This window comes from Marmota marmota, unplaced genomic scaffold, assembly GCF_001458135.2.
Source record: "Marmota marmota marmota unplaced genomic scaffold, marMar, whole genome shotgun sequence".
NCBI classification, from domain to species: domain Eukaryota; kingdom Metazoa; phylum Chordata; class Mammalia; order Rodentia; family Sciuridae; genus Marmota; species Marmota marmota.
In genome coordinates this window covers 22,922,613-22,932,249 of record NW_026000037.1, presented here as the reverse complement: position 1 = coordinate 22,932,249, position 9,637 = coordinate 22,922,613, and positions in this window count along the sequence as shown.

The window sequence follows — 9,637 nt, the reverse complement described above, 5'->3', positions numbered from 1 at the left end:
GGTTCTTTTTTTTTTTTTTTTTTTTTTTTTTTTTTGAGGCTATTGTGAATGGGGTAGTTTTCCTAATTTCTTTTTCAGTGGATTCATTGCTGATATATAGGAACATATTTGATTTATGGGTGTTGATTTTATATCCTGCTATTTTGCTGAATTCATGTATTAGTCCTAGAAGCTTTCTCCTGGAATTTTTTTGAATCTCCTAGATATATAATCATGTCATCATCAAATAGTGATAGTTTGAGATTTTCTTTACCTATTTGTATCCCTTTAATTTCTTTCTTCTGTCTAATTGCTCCAGCTAGAGTTTCAAGGATGATGTTGAATAAAAGTGGTGAAAGAGGGCATCCTTGTCTTGTTCCAGTTTTTAGAGGGAATGCTTTCAATTTTTCTCTGTTTGGAATTATACTGGCCTTGAGTTTAGCATATACAGATTTTGAGGTATATTCCTACTATCCCTAGTTTTTCTAGTGTTTTGAACATGAAGGGTGCTGTATTTTGTCAAATGCTTTTTCTGCATCTATTAAGAGGATCATATTGTTTTTAAGTCTATTGAGTTGGTATATTATGTCTATTGATTTCTGTATGTTGAACCAACCCTGAATCCCTGGGATGAAACCCACGTGATCATGGTGCACTATCTTTCTAATATGTTTTTGTATGTGATTTGCCAGAATTTTATTGAGAATGTTTGTGTCTATGTTCATCAGGGATCTTGGTCTGCAGTTTTCTTTCCTTGGTGTGTCTTTGTCTGGTATTGGCATCAGGGTGATATTAGCCTCATAGACTGAGTGTTGTTTTGAGTTGTTAAATTTATGGTAATTTTGTCACAAAACAGAAAATTAACACAGGTTGAGGATTCCTTATTTGAAATCTTGGGACTAGAAGTGTTTGGGGTTTGGGATTTTTCATGTTTTGAAATATATGCATATATAATGATATCTTAGGAATGGGCCCAAGTATAAACATTAAATTCATTTCTAATTCATATATACCTGGAGGTAAGTTTACACAGTTTTTTAATGTGCCTGCACCCCATCACTTGAAGTCAGTGTGGAATTTTCCACTTGGGGCATCCATATCAGTGCTCAGAGTTTCAGATTTTGGAGCTCTCGGATTTCAGAATTTTGAATCAGGGATGTTCAGCTTTCACAGGGAATGTGCAACAAACACTTGAGGAGTTCATCTGAAGTGAATAGCATATTTGCTCTGATGGATCCAGAAAAGGGTCTATCTTAAAATGGATTCTTCTTTATTAGACTGGGGAGAGGTGCCAGCAGATGCACCAATGTGTCCTTGTCATCATAACTTACGCAAATCTGGCTCAGTAAAAGATTATTCTCGGTATACTCCAGAACATGTGAACTAGAATTGGCCCTTCCCTGCTCATCAAATGCTGCCATAGATTTTTCCATGAGGCTGGAGGGTCCCCTCAAGTCTGTGGAAGACTGGGTAGGTCAGGAAGCTAGGGAAAGAACAGAGCTTTGATGGACATCAGATCCCTTTCTTTTTGCAAAGTCCAAGAATCCTGCTGTTGCAGCCACCCCATTAAGCCTCATACCCTAATGGTGTCTGGCCCCTGTGGCCAGAAGGTGTCAGCATGCTTCTCTCAATCCAGTACACAACTGTCTGGGTAGCCAATGATTGACACCTCTTGTTCCCAAAGGAACATAAGCTCCCCATGGGCAGAAGCCTATCTTCTTGCTCAGCACCCCATCTCCCATTACCCACCCAATGCACACAACCATAGGCATTCTGTGGACTATAAATGCCTAGGGATCCATCAAACTCCACATGACAGCAGATGTGAAATAAATACACAGTGAGCCTCTGAGCTGCCACCACTGGGAATGTAAGGAGCTCACCCAGGAAGTGGGGGCTGCCATGTTTCTTCCTGATGATCACACATTTCCCTCCAGACTTGTAGATAAACAAGAAAGATGGACCACAACTGTCATCGGCCCTCATTCACAAAGCACTACTAACATGACATCAATGGATTTTTAAATAAATATATAAACCACATATAACAATAAATATATAAAATAAAGGTATTGCACCATCTACAACTAAATACATATATGTGTGTGTGTGTGTGTGTGTGTGTGTGTATATATATATATATATATTTAAAAACTATTGATTATACCAGGGTAACAGACAGCCCAGGCCTAGGGGTAGGAATTACTAATACTAACACTGACAAAAAGTAGTGATGGTGGCTCTGGACACTCAGGGACCTTCATACCACATGAGATATGGGGAGGGCCGGCATAGTGCAGAGTGGACATGAGGTGCAAAAGAGAAACAGGGTATGAGCTGAAAGTCCATACTCAAAAAACAGTGGAACCCTAATCCTCCAGCACATTCCTGGCTCAATGCCCCGGATTGCTCCCTGCTAGACCGAGACTGGCACTTTACCTGAAGTGGAGTCCCTTGGCTTCCTCCCTTTCCACTCCTGCTGTCCCCACTCCCTGAAAATTTTTTCTTATGACTCACTTTCACACAAACTCTTGTCTCAGAATCTACTTGGGAGGAATATTTACAGATGTGCAAGAATCCTAAAATCTTACTCCCCTGTTCTTAGAAAGCTATTAGAGGATGTACTACAGCAGAATGATGGTGTGAAGCAGGAAAGGATATCAAAAGGCCAGAATTCATCCCAAGCCTGCTGCAAAGGGAATCTCTTGAGACCACAGACCCAGGAGTGAGGGGTAGGGAGGGTAGAGAACAATCTAGAGCCAGGAAGCCCACGTGAGAAAGTCCAGGAAAAGAGGAAATTGTTGTAATGGCAACTTAACTATTTGGAAAGTAATATTGATTCACATTTAGCTGATCTAGTGAAGCAGTTGGAAAAAAAAAAAAAAATAAAGATGGGCACATAGAAATCCAAATAAAGGGGAAATGTGCACATACAAAGTCCAGGAAACATCATCATCTTCTACTTTACTTAACAGTAAGCGCATTTACTGTCATAATAACATAAACACTGATTATTGATTTAACCAAAAGTTGTGATAAAAGTGTTCTGAAGATGGGGGAGGGACGAAGGCAGGGAAGTCCATAGAGAGCTAAGTCATGAGCTCCCACTGCGGTCAACAGACAATGTTTAAAATTGATTAATCAAGAAATAGCTGCATCAGCATAATATTTAGAAAGGTGGAAGTAAATACTAGCTATGAGCATTGACAGTAGAAATTCGTTTAACATAAATATGTCCTTTTAAACTTCATTATTTCCAAAGGGGTGAACCCTGGCCTTAATAGAACACACACACACACACACACACACACACACCACAAACACACCCTTGACAAGACAAAAAATGAGGATAGAAGAATAAGAACCAAACCATAGAGGAAGCAGGTAGAGGGACAGGTGGCAGGGGAGAGGTGTGTCCCAAACACATACAGCAGCCCTTTACCAGAGCCCCCAGCGTCATATGCACCAGTTTCACAACCAAGAAGAATTCAACGGCCACACCAAAAATGAACATCCTTGATATGAGGCAATTGAACATCTCTGTCTCCAAACTCCCAACATCATCAGCCATTGCTGCCCAAAATTCCACGCTATGGATTCTTCTGCCAGAGTTGAGCACTGCTCTCTCCACTCCTTAAGCGGACACTCTCCTGCTTGAATTTCGTAGCATCTGGAAATCACAGGGTGGCTTTCGAGTCCCGTTGGGTGGCCTTGGCAAGTGATGGAAGTCTCAGGATCTCAGCCTCCTTGTGTGTAGATGACAAAAGTGGCCACCATCTTGGCAGCAACTCTCAGTCCTCTGAGCCGGCCTGGTGATATGCTCTGTCCAAGTGGCATTGTACCAGGACTGCGTCTAGACCTCAGAAACAGAACAGAACCTTCAACTTCCATTTTTTTGCTGCTCTTAGGCAAGTCCACTGGGGCATGGGGGGGCAGATGCACAGCCCAGACCCCATCACCCCATCCAAAGCCAGCACACTTCCAGACTTGTGAATGAGGCCCGTGGGGACGCACACACTCCCCGCTGACCCTCCGACTGACCAGAGCCACATGAGCAGGTCCAGTTGAAATCAGTCTAGCCTCTCTCTGGAGACAGAACAGCCACTCAGCAGATGCTAAACAGATGATAGTTGTTTTTGCAGCCACTGTGTTTGGGGACATGCAGCAGGGGAAAACTGATATGCCTTCTACAGGAAGTGGCAATACTAATACTTATTTGGTTTTTAAGATGTAATAATAACATATGAATGAACTCCTGATTTCAAAATTGTTCCTAACCTTCCTACGCCTAAACCCAAGAATTTTCAGCAATTGCTTTTCCACAGAAGGATGGGGGAGGTAGCCAGGAAGTGGGAGCAGGGCTCCCAAAGGACAGAGGAAACCTCAGACGTGGCCTTCATGACCCCCTAATGCAGCCCTGGAGTCTGAGTTACACGGCCAGCTGGTGAAGCGACAAGCAACTCAGCTTTGCAAGCAGCTCTGAAAGCAGATTTAACCACTGTAACTGGCTTATTGATTTTGCAATCACATTTTATGATGCATGATCTGCCACCATCTCCAGTGGCCATTCCAGCAGCATTCCAGGGAAGCTTTATCTCCACCACCTGTGCACAGGACCCTGAGCCAGAAGGGACAGAAGCCTTATCACAATAGAACAATGGTAAGCACAGGTTAGGGCAGGCCCCCCCTGTATTTGGACCCAGACAGCAGTAGTGAATTACATGACAGAACAGAACCTTCAGGCTCTTTGCACTGACCCGCCAGGCACCCTTAGCTGCACTACTAAGCTTTATCTGCTTCACTTGGACTCCTACAAGGTCCTCAGGAAGGGCTGCCATGGACCCTTGAGGGCCGTCCACCTAAATTCCCCTTTGGGGATACTCATGACCTCTCTCAACTTCTCGGCCACACTTCGCTTTACCAATCACCCCAGTAGGTCCCTTGTTGTTTGGGGTACAAGCCAAAGTGGATACCTCTTTGCAAGGGTCATGGGACTTTCTGGGAGAGGCTACAGCAGTAGTTCAAGTAGCTACCGTGTAAAACTGTCATGCCCTAGATTGGGTAGATCACAGAAAGTCTGGAGAACAAGTGCATTCCCTAAAATGAAGAGATGACATTTTGAAGGACCCCAAATGGAGATTCGATAAGTTTTTACTTTCCTGAACACTGCAGTAGTAGCCATGAAACCAGGAGTCCATATGAGCAAACCGCCCAGAAGGCAGAATTCTGGATCTAGATAATTAGGAGATGAGAAGACAGGCAGCCCTCCGACGTGTCAGACATGTGGGTGTTCTATCTGTGACAGCTTGGGAAATATCTCTGTGCATACCCCCAGAACACCCAATTTGGTCAGTCCCCTTGGAGATGCCAGTCCGTGATGTCCGACTCCCATCAGTCCCCCTGTACCCTATTCTACCCCCCTCCCCCCAATGCTGCCAAGAGTGGTCTTTCTAAAATGCAAGCTTGACCCCTTTCTTAAAATCCTGCAGAACAAACCTGGGCCTGGCATTCAACACCAATCTTACCTCGCCCCAACTTCATTTCCCATCACTCCGCTCACATCAGGATGTGCCACCAAGCGGGTCCCTGTGCTGCCACCTGAACCCCATCACTTAGTCATAATTCACCCCAGACAGCCCTCCACACACGGCAACCCCCAAGGCCGCCTTAGCACTTCATCCCTTTCTCTTTTTCTCAGCCCCGTTCCAGTGCCCATCCCACTGGGTGCCATTTATCTGTCCCTGCTATCGTTTAGGTCTAAGTATCCCCCACTGGCCATTGTTAAAGGCTTGGTCTCCAGCCTGTGATGCTACTGAAGGTGCAGAAATTTTAGAGGTGGGGCCTTGTGGGAGGCCTAAGATCATTAGAGGTGTGCTTTTGGCAGGTACTGGGGTACCTGGCTCGCCCCTTCCTCTCTTGCATTTTCCAGCTGTGAGGTAAGTGGTCTTGTTCCACCGCATGCTCCCGATCCTGATGTGCCCCTCACGGCAGGCCCAGACAACACAGCCAACGGATTGTGTACTGAAACCTCCAAGACTGTGAGAAAAAATAACCTTTACTCTTTATAAGCTGATTAGCTTTGGTATTTGTTATAAGGATGAGAAGCTGATTAACAGTCCCCCCCTTCTTGACCTAGAAGGCCTCGGGGGCAGAGACGGAGTCTTCTGGAACCCACCTACACACGCTGCACCTCGATCACAGCAAGCCCTGCATAATGCCTGATAAAAAGACGGCTGAAGTAATGAACAGAGATAGAATTACACCCACCTGCACAAGAAGTGGGCTGAGGGTAAAACAAATCCCAATTAACCCAGTAAGTGGCTTTTGTTGTCTCTTGTTTCAGGACACATGAAATAATTAGTGTTTAGTAGACAGAGAACTCTGAGTGTGAAGCTGGATGTAATCAAATGTCAAAACACAGAAACCTCAGGAGAAAAAAATAAATGGTGTGCCTGGTTGGAAAGGAGCAATCATTCTGGATGGGTTCTCCCTGGGAGAGGGGCACCAGTTCCAATCCTATGTTGTAATGCTATGGAGATCAGGACAAGGTAGGCTGGGAATTGCCATGAACCTGGATGCAGAGTGGGGCCGATTAACTGGTGTTCCATGGCAGGCCTGTGCTTGCTGAGTGTCACCCATGCATCAGGCACATTAGATCACAAATCTCTTGTGAGGCAAACACTCTGCTAATCCCCATGCTGTTGATGGGGAAAGTAAGCCTGGGCAGTTCCATAATTTGCTCAAGGACTTGAGTTCATGTCGGTCTGATCTAATCCACTCTCTCTCTGGCCTTGTGCTTACTCTCTAGCCAGGGGAGTTGGACTCCTTTACTCAGTGCATACTCCTTGGCTCTCCATCATACCAGGCAACGTTGACCTCAATGGGCATTTTCTCTGGCCCTCTTGACCTTCGACCTCATGCTCCCTTGCTGTTTTGGTTTGGATCTAGAATGTCCCCCAAAACTTGTGTATTGAAAGCATGGCCTTCCAGAGCAACAAGACTCAGAGATGGGGTTTTAGGAAATCACTAGATCCTGGGGGCTATAACATCATCAGTGGATTACTATGGGATGGATTCATAATTTGAATGGACTACTTGGGTGGTGACTGCAAGCATGTTAGGCACTATAGCTGTCCTTGCCCACCACCCACTCCACACACACTCTCTCAGCTTGGTGACTTCTCTGAGCTGAGAAGCGTTCCTCAGCCATACCATGCCCTTCCTTCATGATGTTTGTGCCTCAGAGAAAGCCATCGGGGGACCAAGACCTCTGAAACCATGAGTCAAAATAAACCTTTCCTCCTTTAAATTGTTCATGTCAGGTATTTTGGTCACAGCACCAAAAGGCTAACTAACACGCCCCGTCCATCAGCACACCCACCCACCCACCGTGTGCAGTTCTGCTTGGGCAGCCAACCAGCCACACCCAGGACCTTGGGGGCAGCCAACCAGCCACGCCCAGGGCCTTGGGCTCCCCCTGCCACATCCAGACTCAGAGATGAGAAGCTGCCAGAAAGACTCAGGCAAAGGTGCCCGTCTGCCCAGAGGACAGGAGGACAACAGACAAACTCCCTCATCCTTCCTCCCTTTCTCCCCACAACTCATCCAAAATGAGGCTTCTCCACACCACAGGTCCAGAGGCATCCCAGATGGGTAAGGGAGGACACTGCCTTGAGACTGGCTCGGTCTCCTCACAGCTTCCATTACACTTTCCCTCCCCTCCTTCCAAACAAAGCATGCATATCTAATCATGGCATCAGTGACATTGTCTAGACAGTGCTAACAGTGTTCTGGTCTCACCTTTTTTTCTTCCCTGAACTTCTACTCCCACCTCCTATCTTCCTTCCTATCTGAGGCATCTACTCCCTTATGCTGAGTAGACTTCCTGGAATGTGGTGGCTGCCCTGAATCCATCCTTTGAGGTAGGTGTTTTAGTTTATATCAATGATATTGTATCGTGCATCTCACTCCCTTTCTCAACCTCAGCATTTGGCCCCTTGCTCCTATGAGAAGGCTTATCTATGCCTGGCTGTCACCTCTAATGCTGCATAGATGTCTTGTCATTGCCACAAGTAACTCCCCTACCTGCATCACCAGGAAGTGGGCAAGCGACTCACTATGGTTTGGATGTGGCATGTCCCCATCAGTAGTCATGGTGAGATTTGATTGCCGATGTCAGTGTTGAGAGGCACGGGGCCTCTAAGAGGTGTTAGGATTTGGATAGGAGGTGTCTTCCAAAACCTCGTGACACAATGCAAGAATTTTTAGAGGTGAAATGATTAGATTATGAGAGCTGCAACCTAATGGGTGGATCAATTCACTTGAATGGATTAACTGGGTGGTGACCATAGGCAGGTAGGATGTGGCAAAATGAAGGAGGACACTGGGGGAATGTCTTTGGGGTTTATATTTGTCCCTGGTGAGCAAGCTCTCTGCTTCCTGACTGTCATAAACGGGACAACTTTCCTCCGCCACACCCTTTTGACATGACATTCTTCTGCCTCACCTGTGGCCCAGAGCTATGGAGCTGGCCAATCGTGGACTGAACCTTTGAAATCATGAACCCCAGATAAACTTTTCCTCCTCCAAGTTGTTCTTGCCAGGTCTTTGGATCACAGTGAGGCAGAGCTGACTTACTCAAGAGGTAATTAGGTCATGAGGGCTCTGCACTAATGAGGGATTAATGTATTCCTGTGAGCAGGGGTCAGTCACTGAGAGAGCAAGTTGTCATGAAGCATCTCGCTCACCCTCTCCCTCCTCTCTTCTGCAGGAGCCCGCACACTCTTCTCACACGCACCCCCACTGTGTGAAGCCTTTAATCACGTCATGACAGTGTGAGGTCCTTGCCACATACAGCCACTCAATCTTGAACTTCTTTGTCTCCAGAACTATAAAGTCAATAAACCTCTTTTTGAAATCCTCCTCCTTCCCCTGCTTCTATGGCCCTGGAGGAAGACAGACAGGCTTTTCTAAACCTGAAGTGTATGTTCCTGTGATGCGAATTAGACTCTGTACAGTAGAATGATAAGGAGACAGCACGCAGGTCACTAAAGGCTCCTATCAAACATGGGGTGTTAGGAGCCCACATCTCAGGCTTGGAGGGTGATGCAGACAGCCCTGTAGCCAAGTCCTTCCTCCACGCATCTGAGAGCTTAGGCCACTTCCAGACCTTTGCTGTGATAATTGTGGTAAACATGTTGCCATTCACTTTGGTTTTTAGAAACCCTGAAATTTTAGCTTGCTTTATCAAAATACACTTGCAGTTATTAATACACTGGTACTAGTCATAACCATGAAAAAAAAAAGTAACTTGCAAATAAATTAGGTAGCTCTAACCTCCTTGTCCACAATGAAACAAAACCCTCAGATAGAATTCAAGGTATTCAGCCACCAGGACAGCATCCGATCGTTCCCCATGTACAGCTTGTGTGATTGGAAAGGGAAACCAGTGCCCATCCTTATTGCATGGATTCTTCTCCTCTACACTGCCCACAGAGTCCACAACAAAGCTCAAAGCAAGGGTAAACCCACAGTCAGGGTAAACCCATAGCTTCAGAGGGGGCCTTCCCAGGGCCCTGCAATGCAGCTATGGAAAAACTCAGTCCTAAATACACGGTCCACCCAGTCTGACTCACAAACTGACTTCACATATTTGCAT